The following is a 19,648-nucleotide window of genomic DNA, read 5'->3' as shown; positions in this document are numbered from 1 at the left end:
AATAGAAGAAAACACAGAAGTTCCCCTTCTGTGAACTGTCGTCCCTGATGTTTCACATCCATGTGATGGTGTTTCACAAGCAATTTGGTTACATGGCTTTGCCTTGGAAGGATGATTGGGTTCTTCATCTCTGACTCAATAGAAGCGTGTCTAAGACGTCCTCCCACCCTCAGTAGACCATCGCTGATGTAGGGGTCGAGATTCAAGATTGAACTTGAACTACAGACTTCTTTGTTTGCTTGAAGAGCAGCGTACTCGTCTGGATATGTATCTCTTTGAACAGACTCAAGAATGAGCCTCTTGGCAGATGCAAGTTCTTCCGGAGTGCGGGATTTGCTGCACTGATGCCATCCCTTACAAGCGTGCTGCGATACATCTGTAGAACCAGACTTGCGAGAACGTGTCTGGTGAATCAGAAAGGCAACTGCTCTTAGTAAGGATTCCCATGTGGAAAACCGCTGGAAACGTTCAGATGTGAGTCCCCTGGCTTCGACATGGGTAGCGAGAGCAGTTACTTGTGGTTTGACTTCCACATCCAATTCAGGGTCTATCAGTTCAAAGGGCGCATACACTTCAGGCTCTGGAGGCTTGCAAAGGAAGTCAGGTCCCTTGAACCACATAGTGTCCATGAGCTGTGATGCAGGTACAGACCTGGTGGCAAGATCAGCTGGGTTCTGACCTGAAGGGATATAGTGCCACTGCTTAGGGGACGTTGACTGGCGTATACGATGCACACGATTATGCACATACACATGGAAATGTTTTGAGTTATTGCAGATGTATCCTAGGACCACCCTGCTATCACAGTAGAACTTTACTGCATCTGGTTTGTGGTCTAGTTCATCCAAGATGAGCTCCGCCATCTCGACCGCCAGGACAGCTCCACATAGCTCGAGACGGGGAATTGTGGGCTCTGGCAGCGGCGATAGTTTTGCTTTTCCAAGCACAAATCCCACTTCACCATGACCCTCTTCAGTGACAGCTCGTAAATAAGCTACTGCCCCTATGGCCCAGTTTGAGGCATCAGAAAAGATGCACAGCTCTGTGTATGTGGCTCTCGAAAGTGACATCGTTATGTAGCAGCGCGGGACATGGAGGCTGCTCAGCTCCTGTAGTGATGATTTCCACGTATCCCATGTGGACATTTTCTCTTCAGGAAGAGGGGCATCCCAATCCTGAATCCCATTAGACAGCTCTCGCAACAACAACCTGCCTCTAATGGTCACTGGAGCTGCGAATCCCAAGGGGTCAAAGATGCTGTTGACGACAGATAGCACCCCTCGGCGAGTGTAAGGCTTGTCAGTAACAGCTACTTTGAAGGTAAAGGTATCCGTGCTTATGTCCCAGCACAGACCCAGGCTCCTTTGGGCAGGCAGGGTTTCATCGTCAAGACCTAAGTCTCTGATGTCTGATGCCAGTTCTTCTGGATCGAAGGCTTGCATCACAGTGATGCTGTTTGATGCGATCTTGTGCAGTTTCAAGTTCGACTCTGCAAGTGATGCACAGGTACGCTTCATCAGGTCTATAGCTGCGGACTCCGTTGGGAGCGATATGAGACCGTCGTCCACGTAGAAATGCCGCTCAACAAACTGGCAGGTGTCGGCTCCAAACTTTGGCTTACCTTTCTGGGCAGCTCTCCGCAGACCGTATATGGCTACCGCCGGGGACGGGCTATTGCCGAAAACATGTACACGCATGCGGTACTCTTCTACCTCCTTGGACAGGTCGTTATCCTTATGCCATAGGAATCTTAAGAAATCCCTGTGGTCATGTTTCACCAGGAATCCGTAAAACATTTGACGGATGTCGGCAGTGACTGCGAAGAGCTCCTTCCTGAACCGTAGTAACACACCAAGGAGAGTGTTGTTTAGGTCAGGACCTGTCAGCAGTACTGAGTTGAGGGAGACACCATGCTGTTGGGCGCTTGAGTCAAACACAACGCGTATTTGCCCTGGCTTCTGGGGATGGTACACCCCAAAAATGGGCAAGTACCAGCATTCGTTTTCCTCAGGGACAGGTGGTGCCTTTTCTGCATGCTTGTTTTCAAACAGCTTTTCCATAAAGGAGGAAAACTGCTCTTTCATCTCAGGGTTTTTGTTTAGAGTGCGTCTTAAAGAACTGAGGCGGGACAACGCTTGCTCTCTGTTGTTTGGGAGCAAGGGACGAGGTGACCTGAATGGCAAAGGAGCCACCCAGTAGTTCAGTTCGTTCTGATGGACTTCTTCATCCATCATTTTTAAGAAGGTTTCATCCTCGAATGACATGGCACACTTGTTGTCATGATCTGTACGTTCGAACACCCCATGCCCTAGCTTGTCCCCAGCTAGCATGGGTTTTGACGTGCGCTCGGGGAGGCCATACTTGTGCTCCCCGCCGTAGCTTGGTTTCTCTTTGACACTGATGCTGTTATGACAAGGAGTGAGGAGAGATGGACGTCCATTTTGCAGGATATGGGTTCTGAAGACATTTACGGTTGGCTTGTGAGCATTGTCAATGCATACTTCACCTACAATTACCCAGCCTAGGTCCAGACGCTGAGCAAAAGGTGAATCGTGAGGCCCATTTATTTGCTGTCTCACCTTGTGCACACGTATCATGTCTCTCCCCAGCAGGATCATCATCTGAGCATCAGGATCTAGCGCAGGAATGTATGGAGCAATGTGCTTTAAGTGTGCATGTGCGAGTGCCACCTCTGGTGTTGGTATCTCTGACTTATTTGTCATTATCTCATTGCACTCAATGAGAGGTGGGAGATCCAGGCATTCACCTCCGTTTACTGCTTCGATTTGAAAGCCCACCGCTTTCCTTCCAGTCATTTCCGTTGTGCCGGCACACGTCCTCATCAGATATGGCGACAGGTTGCCTTCAATCCCAAATAGATGGAAGAACTCAGAGCGGGCCAGTGAGCGGTTGCTCTGATCGTCCAATATGACGTACACCTTGATGGAGCGCTCTGCTTGGCCCTTAGGGAAGACCCGTGCCAAGCACACCTTTGCACAGGACCGAGGGAGGCTACCTTCACCACAGACTTTAGTGCACCGTGATGTCACCTCAAGTGGAGCGTTGTCTTGTGGTTCTGCCTTTTGCTTCTGGTGTGGGTGAGAAAGGAGGGGGCTGAGGCTGAGAGGTGCTAGGATGCATAGCAGTGCAGTGCCTGTCACTCCCGCATTCAGTACATGTCAACGTTGCCTGGCAATCCTTAGCCAGGTGGTTTGGAGAGCAGCACTTAAAGCAGCGCTTGTGTTCTTTCAGAATGTTCTTACGCTCTTGCAATGGTTTCATTCTAAAATCTCTACATTTTGCCAGAGGATGTGTTTTATTGTGGATGGGACAAAACCGAGCAGGGTCACTTTCTTTCCTCCAAGTCTCTGCTGTGCTTGTGCGATCTGCGTCAGCGGTTGCAAAAACATCTGTCTTATGCACAGATACAGCAGACTTGAACCCACTGTATCTTGGTGCAGCATTCTCACTTTTGCTGTAAGACTGGCTGTTAGTTGACAGGACAAAGCTTGGGTCATTTCTAGCCTTAGCCTGGCGATAGACAAAGTCCACAAAGAACGAGAAAGGAGGAAAGATCACCCTAGGCTCTTCCTTGTAACGGGAACCCATGGTGAGCCATTTCTCCTGTAGGCCTGGGGGAAGCTTCTCAACTATCAGCTTTATCCCGCGAGGAGCATCAAGATAGTTGAGGCCAGGGAGATGTCCTTCATTCTTAGCTGCCAGCAGCTTCGTGAGAAGATCACTGAGTTCTCTCAGTTTCACATTGTCTCTCGCAGACAGACGGGGAAAGCTATCCAGTCTTTTAAATAGAGCACTTTCTACAATTTCTGGTGTAGCGTAGCATTCTTGAAGTCTTTCCCATGAGAGATAGAGAGCAGCTTGGAGATTGGTAACATGTACGGAGCGGATCCTTTTAACATGCTCTGATGACTCTTTACCAAGCCACTTTACTAAGAGGTCCAACTCTTCACTATATGTGAGGTTCAAGCCCTGTGTTGCATTGAGGAATGAGGACTCCCATGCTCTAAAACTCTCTGGTGTATCATCAAATTTAGAGAGACCAGTAGTCACTAACTCTCTGCGTGCTAGGAACTTACTGCATGAGATGGGTGTTGATCCTGTTGTCTAGGATTATGCTGATCATAATGTTTGTACGGGCTACCTGATGGCCCTGGTGTAAATGTGTGATCAATTGCCTGTGCACGCTCATATATTGAGGGTTTGAAGATAGGCGTGTGGCTTTTCTTAATGTCCACGGGTGATATCTGCTGTGTGGGATATTTAGCATGATGTAAGATTCCCTTATTTAGTGAAGCAGAATCTTGAGTATGGAGCTGTGTTAGGCGTTGCACATACTCTTCTGTTCTCTGTTTGACCACCTGTGGTGGGACATCACTGCGTTCACTCTGTCTATCTTCGTCCACCACACCTGCAGCTTCTTCTAAAGCCTCAGCTTTAACTCGAGCAGCTTCTGCTTCTCCTTCAATCTCCAAAACATCCAAATCTGCATCTAGTGTAGCCTTTTGTAGCTCTAGTTTAGCTTTCTGTTTTTTTATTTCCTGCTGCTTTTTAGCATAGGCCACTTTAGCATGTGCCGCTTCGGCGGAGGCTCTGGCCATGGCAGCTGCTTCCATGACAGACGACTTAGAAGAACGCGAAGAGCGTTTAGAGGCAGATTTTGATGCTGTCTTAATTGACGCCTTAGTGAAAGATGAACTACTGCTAGATTCTTTTTCAATCTTTTCATCTTTGTCACTGATTTTAGATACAGGCTCCATGACTGTGTCTCCGTATTTTCTCTGCACCCACTGATGGTATGGCTTTTCACTGTTCTGTTCCCACAATCGTGTTTAAATACTTCCAGTATGTTAACGAAGTTGAACAGACAGCCAAACTCGATTTTCACGAGCCAGGAAAGCGAGCGCCCTGCTCCTTTTATTGGCAATAATCTTCAGCATGACAGGTGAAAACTACGAGTGAAACTGTAATAAACAGGAAACAAAAAGACAGATATTTCTTAGATATAATAGAAAAATTACTCTATGGCTTTAACAAAGTTGGCCAATAACTGCTAACATCACTTAGTGACACAATATATGCTGGTCATATATTAAGATGCATATTAAGATGCATTGCATTATCAATCTTCACCAAAATGAATTATTTTAGCTTCAAACTTCACATAAACCAAACAAAACTGTATATAAATAATAAATGTTGTTCAAACTTACAGCCATTGCTTTCGAGGGTGTCAAAAAAGGATGAAAACAGCAAAAACTTTCACCATGTGCTTCTCTGCTTATTTTCCTGATGGAGTCTAATTAGAAAATGGTGCTTCTCTATCCCATAACGCATTGCTACACACAGATACTGTTTCAAAATAAAAGCTTAGCATTAAAAATAAGAGCACATCATCAGGTTTCTATAAATTAAAGCAAAAGAATGGATATTACACATCTTACATGAAATTAAAGCATGAACTTAAACTGAGGGCAAAACAATTACATTCTAGGTTTTTGGGGACAAGCTCCACTATTTTTGAAGGAAGGAAACCACCTCTGCTCTTAGAACAGATGGAAGTTAGAACAAAGATACAAAGATTATTATTATTATTATTATTATTATTATTATTAGTATTATTATTAGTATTGTTATTATGTATAGTATATCATATTATTATTAGTATAGATATCGGATAGGTGAATGGATGAATGAATGGGATGCCTGGGTCTGGGGCCCTCCGTTGTCGGGCCTGCACGGGTGTCGCCCTGTTGGGGGGTTCCCTCTCTCCGGGCCCGTCTCCGGCCCCCGCCGCTGCCTCTGCCGCCGCGGGATCCCTGGCTGCTTCTTCCCGCGCCGTGGGGGCCTCGCAGGCGGTGGGTTGCCTCCCTCCTACTTCTCCCCTCTGTGGGGTTGCCGGTGGCCTGGGTTCACCTGCATGCTGGCTCTCTAGTTTTTGGGTTTAGGTAGCGGTAGCGATAGCTTAGCTCAGACTGCGATCAGATCTCAAGATTTAGGTCGATTGCTGTTATTGTTTTGGTTGGCTCCGTGCCGGTTTCGTGCTTTGTTTGTGGTTTTTTTGTTGCAGATTTCCAGTGCTTGACGTGTGTTTCCGTGTGTTCCTGCTTCCTGGATTGGCAGTGGATGTCGTCACCCCCATGTATGTGTACGCATATGTATGCGTATATATATGTATATATATTAAATATAGTAATAATGCACATATATATACTTTTGGTTTCTACCGTCATGGTATCAATCATTAATATGTGTGCAGACAAGGGAAGAAAAAAAAATAAATAAATAAAAAAAATAAAAAAAAATAAAAACAGAACAGATGGAAGTTGTTATCTATAGTTCAGAAATGCTCCAGGTGAGGCTCGAACTCCCAACGTCGGCATTGCTCAACAGGATACTGTCTTATAAGTACCTTGCGCTGACCGATTGCGCCACTGGAGCTCTGAAAGTGAAGATATAGAAGTGATACGAATGATTAAACACCAATCATCAAAATCACTGGAGCCAGGATGTTCAGCTTTCAGAAAGACGTAAAGTATATAAGGGGTTATTTCGTTTCATTTCTTTTTTTTCTTATTTTGATTGTCAGGATGTGAGTTGGAGAGAGTGTGTGTGGTTGTTGGTCTGAATTGACCCTGCAGTATAACTGTTGAGGATAAACCCCCGCCTTTAACCCAAAGACATCTTGGATCGGCTCCAGCAGAAACCTGTGACCCTGAAATGGATGGATGGAGGGATGGATGGTTTTGTGATTCATAAAGTTTTGCAGTAAACAGGTTTCACGTCCAGCAGGCTGTGACACAGTCAAGTCTGAGAATGAACTGAAAGAAGATTTAAAACTACTCCTTTAAATGACTGTAAATTTCTAGGTTTGTGGGGACAATGTTTACATCTTATGAAGGAAGGAAACCACCTCTGCTCTCAGAACAGACCAAAGATATTGCCTACAGTCCAGAAATGCTCCAGGTGAGGCTCGAACTCACAACCTCGGCATTGCTCAACAGGATACTGTCTTATAAGTACCGTGCGCTGACCGATTGCGCCACTGGAGCGCTGAAAGTCAAAATATAGAAGTGATTTGAACGCAGCCTTGTCTGAGAGACAACAATTACTTTTAGCACAGGATTAGTTCAGAAAAATAAAGTCAAAAAATAAAATAAACTCACTTGGCCAATACCAAGTACCCCCTTATTTATGGGTTTACCCCATTTTGGTAAGTTGTGGCCAAGTGGTGCTGGTTATCAAACCCAGACATCTGGAGCTTGGTAACCAGGCTAACTTTATGCGTTGCCATTTTTTTTTTCTGTTTTTATGTGGTTTTGTGTCATTTTTCTAAGAAAGGAGAAAACCATCAGCAAACGATTGTGCATATTAAAAATAAGATCTATAGGCCGATCCCATCGTGGGGTCAGGTGCAAGGGAGGGACTCATCAACAGTAAGACAAAAATAATATTCTTTCTCATTCATGTAAACATTCAATAATAATACAATTATCATGTTAAATCTTGTTTTTTTATACTTCATTGGTTTTGTGATTCATAAAGTTTTGCAGTAAACAGGTTTCATGTCCAGCAGGCTGTGACACAGTCAAGTCTGAGAATGAGCTGAAAGATTTAAAACTATTACTTAAAGGACTGTAAAATTCTAGGTTTGTGGGGACAATGTTTACATCTTATGAAGGAAGGAAACCACTTCTGCTCTCAGAACAGACCAAAGATGTTGTCTACAGTCCAGAAATGCTCCAGGTGAGGCTCGAACTCACAACCTCGGCATTGCTCAACAGGATACTGTCTTATAAGTACCGTGCGCTGACCGATTGCGCCACTGGAGCTCAGTGCCTCTCGGGCATCGTCCGGAGGTCCGGGTAACGGAGGTGGGGCATCGTCGTCTTCAGAATCCTCGTCCTCATCCAAGGGAGGCGGCTCATCTGCCCTGGCACGCACAGCCATGTCGTGGAGCATGGCGGTCACTACGATGACGCCACAACTCTTGGCAGGTGACAGGCTGCCCCCCCGATGAACGATGGATACAACGGAACCGTGACTTCCACCTGCCAAACATCCGTTCGCTGTGGGTCCTGGTGTCTGTGTGCGCCTCATTAAACCTCTCCTCCGCTGGTGTTGCCGGGTTGGTCACAGGGGTCACCAGGTAGCTGCGGAGAAGGTAGCCGCTGTCCCCGAGGAGGAAGCTCCAGCCAAACTCTCTCCTAGCAGCCTTCTGACCCACAGCCGAGTTGACAAACAAGTAGCTGTCATGGGTGCCCCCCGGCCACCTGGCAACGATGTCCGTTATTAGGCCCTTGTGGTCCACCACCACCTGCATGTTGATGGCAGAAAAGTGCTTCCTCCCAATCCAGCACGGGTCCACCAAGGACGGATTGAGGATGGGGATCAAGGTGCCATCCACTACACCAATCACCCGGGGGATCCCAGCCATGATGTGGAATACTTGGTGGACCTGGCGGATCTCCTCCCTTGTGGTGGCATCTGATGAGCGCTCGGGCATGGCGCAGGAGGATCGGTGTCACGGCTGCCACACTCCGTGACACCGACGCCTTGATAAGTCTGTTGCCGTCCCCCACCACCTCCAGGAAGCTCCCTACTGCGTAAGAACGCAGTGCAGCCAGTAACTGGACCTCCGGGCTCAGGGCCAAATTGCAACGGGTTGCCCTCCGGATATGTGGAGACACCAACGTGATGAGGCATTGTATCTCAGCCTGTGGAAGCCGGTACCTCACCTGGACAGCCCGGTCTGACAGCACGTCCAGGGGATTGAAGTGCTGAGGCCCGAATGCGTTCATATAAACCAGGGGTCACCAACCCTGGTCCTCGAGGGCCGGTGTCCCTGCAGGTTTTAGATGTTTCCCTGCTTCATTGCACCATGATACAAGTGACTGTGTCATCAACAGAACTATCCAGACTTTGATGACAAGCTGGTGACGATGATTAATTAGAATCAGGTGTGTTAAAGCAGGGAAACATGCAGGACACCGGCCCTCGAGGACCAGGGTTGATGACCCCTGATATAAACAGTTCTGCTTCACGCACAGCTACGCGGTTGATTTGCAGCGATTTCCCTAACCACTACAGAAATATTTCAGATGTCTACTCACAAGAAAAGGCAACCACTTTGTTGTAGGTGATACTGAGTGCTCCAGGTGAGGCTCGAACTCACAACCTCGGCATTGCTCTACTATGGATTTATGATAGCAGGATTTCTCCTGATTATCCTCATGATTGGAGGTGGGGGTTTCCTGATGTATCGACAAACGTGTAAGTTGTCGGCAGCCGTCTCGGCTCTTTCAAAGCTGCCGGACGTGGCAGAAGGATCAAGCAAAGCGATCAACGCTCTGACTTTTACGTTTGGGGAGCAGGGCCGCAGGCTGGATGCGATTCTCGAACAGAACCGCAGGCTGGCGGGGGTCTTTGAGCTCATTAACAAGATTGATAACAACCTGGAGAAGTTGGGAGCTCAGCTTGGCCGGAATTGATCACAATTCGTCTGATTGGAGTCACCGCTGATGAACCACAGACTGAAGGCAGACGGAAAATTACTGAGGCAGCCTGTTTTCAAAATAATTGCTAATTCTATAATCTGCCCTTGACAGAGCGGCCTTAGGCCGATCGCTCTTGGTCACAGTCTCCCTGGTGGAATGTAAACAAGATGACTCTGCCCCCCACTAACCCTCCCCCTCTCCCACGAACACCTGCGGATCCCTGTTGCAGAACTGTACCGAGCCGCCTGATAACATCAGGACATTTGGCTGAGAGCAGCTCTGGGCGGAGGTTCACGGACGGACTCATCGCACACACCACCGCGCACACACACACACTCACTGATAACCACACACCTCCCCCCATCTTCAACGCCTTCCCTGGCTCCCCTCTTATCAGCCCCCCTGACACGGACGTCGGGTTCGAGCGCCACGCTGCCGCGGCCCTCACTTGGATGGACTGTGCCGGGATCCGAGTGGTGCTAGTCATCAAACCCAGATAAATGCATTATTGGAATGCATGCAGACCTTTAAAAAAGCAAATGTTTTGAAAGTTTTGCCCCAAACAAGACTGACGTGATGTCAAGGTCAACACAGTAATGATTAAACACCAATCGTCACAATCACTGGAGCCAGGATGTTCAGCTCTCAGAAAAAGCTTAAGGTATATCAAGGGTCATTTCTTTTTCTTATTTTGATTGTCAGTGTGTGAGTTGGAGAGAGTGTGTGTGGTTGTTGGTCTGAATTGAACTGTTGAGGATGAAACCTGGCCTGTGCTCTGACACAGTCAAGTCTGAGACTGAATTGAAAGAAGATTTAAAACTACAGTATTACTTAAGGGACTGTACATGTCTAGGTTTGTGGGGACAATGTCTACACAATCTACATCTTATGTAGACATTGTGATACGACCGCAGCCTCATCTGAGACACAACATACAGGAAACCACTTCTGCTCTCTCAGAACAGACCAAAGATGTCGTCCAGTAATGCTCCAGGTGAGGCTCGAACTCACAACCTCAGCATTGCTCAACAGGATACTGTCTTATAAGTACCGTGCGCTGACCGATTGCGCCACTGGAGCTCAGAAAGTGAAGATATAGAAGTGATACGAACGCAGCCTCGCCTGAGACACAACATACAATTCAGCACAGGATTAGTTCACAAAAATAAAGTCAAAAAAGCAAAAAAACTAATTTGGGCAATACCAAGTATCCCCTTATTTATGGGTTTACCCCATTATGGTAAGTTGTGGCCAAATGGTGCTGGTCATCAATCCCTGATAAATGCATCATTGGAAGGCGTGCAGACCTTTATAAAAGCAAATATTTTGAAGGTTTTGCCCCAAACCCTGAGACTGAGAAGATATCAAGGTCAACACAGTCAACCCCCGCCTTTAACCCAAAGAGAGCTTGAATCGGCTCCAGCAGAAACCTGTGACCCTGTCATGGCGCCTGTGACTGGCAGTGCCACGGCTCGTCTCCTGCTGTATAGCGTTCTAATGGTCATTTTCTCCACATATGTGATCATATCAGCCCGTATTTCATATGGATGTGTCTCAGCTTTACGGATCTATGATCGGGACGCTCTGTTTCGCATCAAGGAGTCTATGGAGGGCATGTTTGATACACGGGGCAGGTACAAACAAGCGTTTCCTCCTCCCTTTTTCATCAACCCCGACTCACCTGAGTTCTGGCTGCTTTGTCGGGCTCCGGGCCCAGTCCGCAAGAAATCAAGGAGAAGAGGCTCGCGCTCTGGTGTCCAGGTGAAGCGACGACGCGCTGCAGCACGCCTGGGTTCTGCCTTCGTCGGCCATGGACAACGTGCAAGGTGTCTGCGCCGGGTCCCTCTCCTCAATGTGTGCGACAGCACATTCATGCTTTCGTCTGCTTGGACCACAAGGACAGTCTTGGAGCCTACACAGCGCTGGAGTAGTGGTCAATGGTCCTCATCGCCTCCACGCGCTTCCGTGTTTACACCGGCTCCTGCAAGGTCCAGCTGGAGGCCACGTGACCGCTGGACGTGCCTTCGACCAATCCCGATGCGCTCCACGGACACTACCTCCCTGACGTCATCGACCCTGCATATCGGCCTGCTGAATGCCCGGTCTATTACAAATAAATCCTTCTCTCTGAACGATCTTTTCACAAGTGAAAAGCTGGATTTAATGTGTCTTTCGGAGACATGGCAGAGAGAGGAAGAGTTTATTCATCTTAATGAACTCTGTCCAGTTGGCTGCTCTGTTGTCGGGAAACCCCGCCCCTGCCGTCGTGGGGGAGGTCTGGCCGTTATATATAAGGACAGTTGCACATGCAAAATGACCCAGACCCAGGATTTGACTTCATTTGAGTCCCAAATGGTCATGGTGGGATCTTCAAATCCATTCTGCTGTGTGTCAATCTACCGTCCCCCTGGACCTGCTGCTCTGTTTCTGAAGGATTTTAGTGACTTTTTATCCTCCATAATAAAGTTGGAATCTGTTCTTATCCTTGGAGATTTTAACCTTCATGTTGATGACAGCTCATCTTGCTCCGCAAAGGAACTTTTATCATTGACTGAAGCTTTTAATTTTGAGCAACATGTTTCTGAGCCCACACACCAGAAAGGCCACATTTTAGACTTAGTTTTTACCCTTGGACTAGACATTTCAAATGTGTCTGTACAGGACGTCCAGCTCAGTGATCATTTTCTTGTTCAGTTTGATCTCCACTTCAGCCCTGAGCCTAAGCCCATAGAAGCTAGGTCTCAGAGGCGTGTTATTTCTGCTAATACTGCAGACAGTTTCTCTGCCATGTTTGACCCTCTTTTGTTTATGGACTGCCTTGATGTGGACAATTTTACTCAGTGTTTTACCAACCATTGTGTCAAAATTCTGGATCAGGTGGCACCTTTTAAATCAAGCTGGTCAGTTCGGAAAAAAATGTGCCCTTGGACAAATGAAGACACCATGAGTCTAAGGAGACTTTGTCGTAAGACTGAACGCCTGTGGAAATCCACTAAACTTGAGGTGCACAGACTCCATCTCAGGGATCTTGTGGCCTCATATAATGAGATGGTGGAAAATGCCAGATCAGACTTTATTCGTCAACTGGTAACAGCTAACAAGAAAAATCCCAAAGTGCTTTTTAACACAATCAATTCTCTTGTGTGTCCTGCTGCACCAGTTACTCCTGTTTTTTGTGAAGCGGACAGCAATGCATTACTGAGATTTTTCACTGAGAAAATTAAGTTGATCAAGGAGAAAATCCCTCCCCTTTTGTGTGGAACCCCTGCTGTCGCTGAGCCTGTCTCCAGCTTGTGGTCCTCATTTAGGTCTGTGACTCTTGCTGATATCTCAGCACTGGTGACCAAGATGAAACTCTCCTCTTGCTCATCGGATGTCCTTCCATGTAGGCTTTTTGTGAAAGTGTTTGATGTAATTGGCCCCTGGGTTACCAAAATGGTTAACCTCTCTCTGTCCTCCGGAGTGTTTCCCAATGCTTTTAAGCATGCTATAGTGGAGCCTTTACTCAAAAAGGCAGGCTTAGACCCGACTGTCCTCGGTAATTTCAGGCCGATCTCTAAGCTACCAATCTTGTCCAAGATCCTAGAGAAGGTGGTCTCTGAGCAGCTGTCATTATTCCTGGATCAAAACAACATCCATGAGACATTTCAGTCTGGTTTCCGCAAACACCACTCTACGGAGACAGCCTTGCTGAAAGTGTCCAGTGACATTATGATGTCTGCTGATTCGGGAAAATGCACTGTTCTAGTTCTCTTAGATCTGTCCTCAGCCTTTGACACCGTCGACCACCAAATCCTGTTGAGAAGGCTGAGGGATGAAGTAGGACTGTCAGGTTCAGTTCTACAGTGGTTCTCGTCATACCTTTCTGGGCGTAGCTTTAGTGTTACAGCTAACCAAATAAGGTCTGGGTCAGCAGATCTGTTGTGTGGAGTCCCCCAAGGTTCTGTTTTGGGTCCTTTATTATTTTTGTTGTATTTGATCCCCTTGGGAAAAATCATCCAGAAATTCCCTGATGTCTCCTACCACATGTTTGCTGATGATATTCAGCTTTACTGCTCTTTCAAGCCTACTGAGCTCCACAGGCTAAATTCCCTAGTTCATTGCTTGGTGGAGATAAAACAATGGCTAAGTGTGAACACCTTGCAGCTAAACGTAGACAAAACTGAAACCCTGGTTATTGCCCCTGATGCCTCCATTCCTGGGATTAACCAGTATTTGGGTGACTTGGGCCAGTCTGTTAAACCGAGCCTAAGAAACCTGGGTGTTGTGTTTGACAAAGACATGTCATTAGTGCAACACTGCAAACAGCTGACAAGGAATTGCTTCTTTCATCTGAGGAATATTTCGAAACTCAGGAAAATGTTGTCGCAAAAGGATTTGGAGCTGGTCATTCACGCATTTGTGTCCTCGCGTTTGGACTACTGTAACAGTTTGTTCTCTTGTCTAAACAAGAAGGAGCTGTCTCGCCTGCAGCTAGTGCAGAATTCCGCAGCAAGAATTCTGGCCCGCGCTAATAGGAGGTCACACATAACCCCTATTCTCAAAGATCTTCATTGGCTGCCAGTTTCCTCTAGGGTAAATTTTAAAATTCTGGTTTTAACTTTCAGAGCTTTGCATGGTCAGGCTCCACCTTACATCAGCGATCTGATCCAGCCCTACACCCCAGCTCGGGCTCTGAGGTCTGTGGATCAGAATCTGCTGATGGTTCCTCGTACTCGCTTCCGGACCAGAGGAGACCGATCCTTCCAGGCCGTTGCTCCCAGGCTTTGGAACGATCTTCCAGTCTCTCTGCGTTCCATGGAGTCTGTTGACTCCTTCAAAAGGCAACTAAAGACCTTTTTATTTGTGCAGGCTTTTGCCTAATTATCTTGGGGCTGTTATGATTGTAAATGTGTTGTCTTGGCCTTTTTAATCTTAAATTTGTATGTATCCCTTAACTGTGTTTTTATTTTAACTGTGAAGCGCTCTGTGACCATGGTCTGTGAAGAGCGCTCTACAAATAAAGTTTACTTACTTACTTACTTACTTACCCTGAAATGGAGGGATGGATGGTTTTGTGATTCATTAACTTTTGCTGTAAGGTTTCACATCCAGCAGGCTGTCACACAGTCGAGTCTGAAAGAAGATCTAGAACAATTATTTTGAGTATACTGGAACATTTTAGGTTTGTGGGGACAATTTTTACTATTTATGATGGAAGAAAACCGCCTCCATTCTCAGAACATGTCTACAGTTAAGGAATGCTCCAGGTGAGGCTCAAACAGTCTTACAAGAGTACTTAAGAATGCCCTAACCACCACAGAAATATTTCAGATGTCTACTCACAAGAAAAGACAACCACTTTGTTGTAGGTGATAATATTTGCTCTAGGTGAGGCTCGAACTCACAACCTCGGCATTGCTCAACAGGATACTGTCTTATAAGTACCGTGCGCTGACCGATTGCGCCACTGGAGCTCTGAAAGTGAAAATATAGAAGTGATACGAACGCAGCCTCGTCTGAGACACAACATACAATTTTTTTTGGCACAGGATTAGTTCACAAAAATAAAGTCAAAAAAGAAAAAAAACTCATTTGGGCAATACCAAGTACACTCTTATTTATGGGTTTACCCCATAATGGTAAGTTGTGGCCAAGTGGTGCTGGTTATCAAACCCAGATAAAGCCTGGAAAAGTGTTTAAAGAGCATTTAAGATTGTCCTCCACAGTAAAGAAATATTTCAGATGTTTACTCACAAGGAAAGTAAACAACTGTGCTGGAGGTGATACTGCGTGCTCAAAGAAACATGTAAGACTATAGTCAACAGTACACAAATATTTCAGAACACCAGACACAAATTCTTTGACACAGTAAAACACCTTGCTGCACTTGATACTAAATGCTCCAGGTGAGGCTCGAACTCACAACCTCGGCATTGCTCAACAGGATACTGTCTTATAAGTACCGTGCGCTGACCGATTGCGCCACTGGAGCTCCGAAAGTGAAGATATAGAAGTGATACGAACGCAGCCTCGTCTGAGACACAACATACAATTCTTTTTAGCACAGGATTAGTTCACAAAAATAAAGTGAAAAAAGAAAAAAAAACTCACTTGGCCAATACTAAGTACCCCCTTATTTATCTTATCTATTAGAAGGCGTGCAGACCTTTATAAAAGCAAATGTTTTGAAGGTTTTGCCCCAAACCCTGAGACTGAGAAGATATCAAGGTCAACACAGTCAACCCCAGCCTTTAACCCAAAGAGAGCTTGAATCGGCTCCAGCAGAAACCTGTGACCCTGAAATGGATGGATGGAGGGATGGATGGTTTTGTGATTCATTAACTTTTGCTGTAAGGTTTCACATCCAGCAGGCTGTCACACAGTCGAGTCTGAAAGAAGATCTAGAACAATTATTTTGAGTATACTGGAACATTTTAGGTTTGTGGGGACAATTTTTACTATTTATGATGGAAGAAAACCGCCTCCATTCTCAGAACATGTCAAAGAAATTGTCTACAGTTCAGGAAGAAAAGACCATGACTTTGTTGTAGGGGATACTGGGTGCTCGTGAGGCTCGAACTCACAACCTCGGCATTGCTCAACAGGATACTGTCTTATAAGTACTGTGCGCTGACCGATTGTGTCACTGGAACATGCTGCTTAAACTAAATTTAGAAACTCAGAATTCTTCCTTGAAATAAATTATTCACCAGAAATAGCTCAGTCACTTCTTTGCGGAACAGGATCATTTCATATTCATCCCATAAGAAAAAGAAGTAACAGCAAGAAGAAAGAAAATTGGAAAAAAGGATTAAAGAATTCGAAAATATGAATGCCAACAACAGAACTCCTCAAATTCAAGAACCTAAAGAAATCAATGATAAATTCAGTAACTTTTATATAAACTTGTATTCATCTACAAACAAACCAAACATACTAGTTATTGATGACTTTCTAAACAGTTTCAACCTCAATCACCTTACAGAAGACCAAGCTAAAGAACTTGATAAGTCACTAACTCCAACAGAGCTCCATAAACCGCTCCAATTTATGCCTTATAACAAATTACCAGGTCCAGACGGTTTCCCTGCAGACTTTTTAAGCACTTTTGGACTATCCTAGCACCCATATTTATAAGATTAACAGCTAAAATCACAGAAAAGTCTAAGCTCACTACAGAAATGGACACAGCTATAATTTCTTTAATATTAAAACCTGGCAAAGATCCCACTTTCCCAGCAAGCTATCGTCCATTGTCCCTTATTAATTCAGACAGTAAAATTATCAGTAAAGCACTAGCGCTGCGATTAGAAAAGGTAACGCCTTTTATTACCCACCAAGATCAGACAGGCTTCATTAAAGGCATGCACTCTGCTATAACCTGTTCAGACTATTCAATCTAATGGATGATGAAAAAGCATTTGATAAAGTCGATTGGGAATTTCTGTTTCAAGCACTCAAAGATTTGGCTCTGGTGAATCATTTATTCATTGGATAAAGATTCTCTATACATCACCGATGGCAACAGTCACTACAAATGGATTGATATCACAGCGTTTCATGCTACACAGGGGTACCAGGCAAGAATTCTTGGAATAAAGCCACTTTCGACAGCATGACAATGTTGGGACTTCATTTCTTTGCAATCCTTTTGAAAAGAATTTTGTACTTTGTACTTTTGACTTTTGTACTTAAATACATTTTACACCATGTACTTTTGGTACTTTATTATATTTAATTTGAGGTACTTTTATACTTTTACTTAAGTAATGTTCTTAATGGGTACTTTTTACTTTTACTTAAGTAATTTTAAAGCAGAAAATCTGTACTTTTACTTAAGTACAATATTTTTGTACTTTTTCCACCTCTGAAAAAACGTACATTTTAGGAATTAAAACTGGAGATACAACCCATAAAATCCCAGTTTATATGCTGATGACATTCTTCTGTACTTTGAAACGCCATCAAATCCGCTTCCCCAATCCATCAATTTTATAAATTCCTTCTCTGGTATCTCAGATTAGACTATTCACTGGTCTAAACCCACCATAGTACCACCACACCGTCTAATAGTGACATCTAGTGGCGGAGCTGAGAAGCGCATAGTTTCAGTTGGATTTTGTAAAATAGGTCTATGGAATTATAGTTGTTTTGATATATTACTTCTGATGTGTAATAATCTATCCTGCACGTCAAACGAGATACTTTGATCTCCTCTTTGTAGCTCCGCTACTGTTCTATTTCCATTCCGAGGCAAAAGTAAAGTCTGAATTATGGTCCGCGTAAAATCGACGCAGAGCGTACGCCGTAGGGTACGGCGTACGCTCTGCGTTGGTGTAACGCGGAACCATAAATCAGGCTTAACCATAGGCATGCCTACCATTCTATTCCGGTACAGGAGTTACAGAGTAAAAGCATTGAACACCATGGAATATTACAATTATAAAAAACTATACTCATCTTGACACATGAATATACGTTCTTTCAGACGAAACACTGCAGATTTCTGATTTTACTGGACTTACTGGCGTAAAGTGCTTTGAGATAACTTTTCTTGTGAAATAATACTACAGATCATTGATTAGAAACAATCACTGGCATTTTTCCCCCTCAGCCCTCCAACACATATTTGCTGTCCTATTGGAGTACACGTTTGTTATTATGTTATTCTCTTGTTATTACAATCTTTTGGTTATTAGAGTCATGTTTTCGGAGCAAATAAAAAAATATAGTCGACTTATATATATATATATATATATATATATATATATATATATATATATATAAAATATATATATAATATATATAATATATAATATATAATATTATATATAATTCATCGTCATGTAGCCTATTTAATTGTGATTCTAATTATGATAAACCATCATAATTAATTCGAACCCTTTTTTTCTTAAGTAGATGAGCAACTGGATGTAAAGTTGTAAAAGTTGGGCAAGTTTGACGTTTATGTTTTATTATTTTAACAGTAATACGGTTGTTTTTCTTGTAATGCACTTTTATATCAATATTTTTCTGAACCAGGGAACTGACATTACATAAATTATATACATTTGTCCTATTGGAGAACACGTTTGTTATGTTATTCTCTTGTTAATTTTTTTTATTGCAACCTTTTGGTTATTAGAGTCATGTTTTCGGAGCAAATAAAAAAATATAGTCGACCTAAAGGTCATGTAGCCTATTTGATTGTGATTTTAATTATGATAAACCATCATAATTAATTCGAACCTTTTTTTTCTTAAGTAGATGAGCAACTGGATGTAAAGTTGTAAAAGTTGGGCAAGTTTGACATTTATGTTTTTACTATTTTAACAGTAATACGGTTGTTTTTCTTGTAATGCACTTTTATTTCAAATTGTTTTCTGAACCAGGGAACTGACATTACATAAATTAGATAGATTTGGGCATACAGTCACCTGCAGTCACCAATCCTTTATCAAATTCCATGGCCCTCAACTCTGGAACTGTTTAGATAGATCTCTTAAGTTAGTGTCATCCTTAAAAATGTTTAGGACCAGCTTAGTGGGGTATCTTTTATATAGACAAAATTAACAGGCTATTCGTACTGAAATGAAATTGCCATTTCATGGATATTTTTGTTTGGGTGTTTATTGTATTTTTCTTTGTTTCTTTTACCTCTTCTTTTACCTTTCTATTCTTTTTCTATTGATTGATTTGTTTTGGTGATTTTGTATTGAGGGGGAGGATTTTTTATAAGCCCTTCGGGCTTCTTTTCCTCATTTGTCTTTGTATGATAAAAAAAAATACTGTTATCATTGTGCAAATAAATAAATAAATAAATAAATAAATAAATAAATAAATAAAATACACAATAATGCGCCTGAATAATCTCCCTTAATAATATCACAACTCGTATCTCACTGTTTCATTAAACTGTTACCATTCCTGTAAAAGTCGCTTCATGTGTAATATAATGCAAGAGCAAATGAAATTAACGTGACCTTTAACCACAATATTTAATTCAAATCTATTATTTTTCTTTTGTAGAATATGGTTATTGTCATCAAAAGTAGTTTTTATTTTAGTTAATTTAATTTTAATATTTCCGGCGTGTTGCAGGTCCCGCCCCTCTTCGATTTCATTGGTCGCCTCAGCCGCATTCGCGCTCT

At 43.9% G+C, this 19,648-nt stretch overlaps 5 non-coding genes across 5 annotated transcripts; all 5 read right to left on the bottom strand.

Moving 5' to 3' along the window:
• Positions 1-6,976: 6,976 nt before the first annotated feature.
• trnai-uau (transfer RNA isoleucine (anticodon UAU)) lies at positions 6,977-7,070 on the bottom strand. Its single transcript has 2 exons — positions 7,033-7,070; positions 6,977-7,012 (listed from the first exon to the last, which is right to left on the bottom strand). It is a non-coding gene; the product is annotated as a tRNA-Ile (tRNA).
• A 686-nt stretch (positions 7,071-7,756) lies between these two features.
• trnai-uau (transfer RNA isoleucine (anticodon UAU)) lies at positions 7,757-7,850 on the bottom strand. Its single transcript has 2 exons — positions 7,813-7,850; positions 7,757-7,792 (listed from the first exon to the last, which is right to left on the bottom strand). It is a non-coding gene; the product is annotated as a tRNA-Ile (tRNA).
• A 2,651-nt stretch (positions 7,851-10,501) lies between these two features.
• trnai-uau (transfer RNA isoleucine (anticodon UAU)) lies at positions 10,502-10,595 on the bottom strand. Its single transcript has 2 exons — positions 10,558-10,595; positions 10,502-10,537 (listed from the first exon to the last, which is right to left on the bottom strand). It is a non-coding gene; the product is annotated as a tRNA-Ile (tRNA).
• A 4,282-nt stretch (positions 10,596-14,877) lies between these two features.
• trnai-uau (transfer RNA isoleucine (anticodon UAU)) lies at positions 14,878-14,971 on the bottom strand. The gene is made up of 2 exons: positions 14,934-14,971; positions 14,878-14,913 (listed from the first exon to the last, which is right to left on the bottom strand). It is a non-coding gene; the product is annotated as a tRNA-Ile (tRNA).
• Positions 14,972-15,395: 424 nt separating this feature from the next.
• trnai-uau (transfer RNA isoleucine (anticodon UAU)) lies at positions 15,396-15,489 on the bottom strand. The gene is made up of 2 exons: positions 15,452-15,489; positions 15,396-15,431 (listed from the first exon to the last, which is right to left on the bottom strand). It is a non-coding gene; the product is annotated as a tRNA-Ile (tRNA).
• Positions 15,490-19,648: the final 4,159 nt, after the last annotated feature.

This window comes from Cololabis saira, chromosome 17 (genome assembly GCF_033807715.1).
Source record: "Cololabis saira isolate AMF1-May2022 chromosome 17, fColSai1.1, whole genome shotgun sequence".
Lineage (NCBI taxonomy): Eukaryota > Metazoa > Chordata > Actinopteri > Beloniformes > Belonidae > Cololabis > Cololabis saira.
This window is presented reverse-complemented; position numbering and strand designations above follow the sequence as displayed.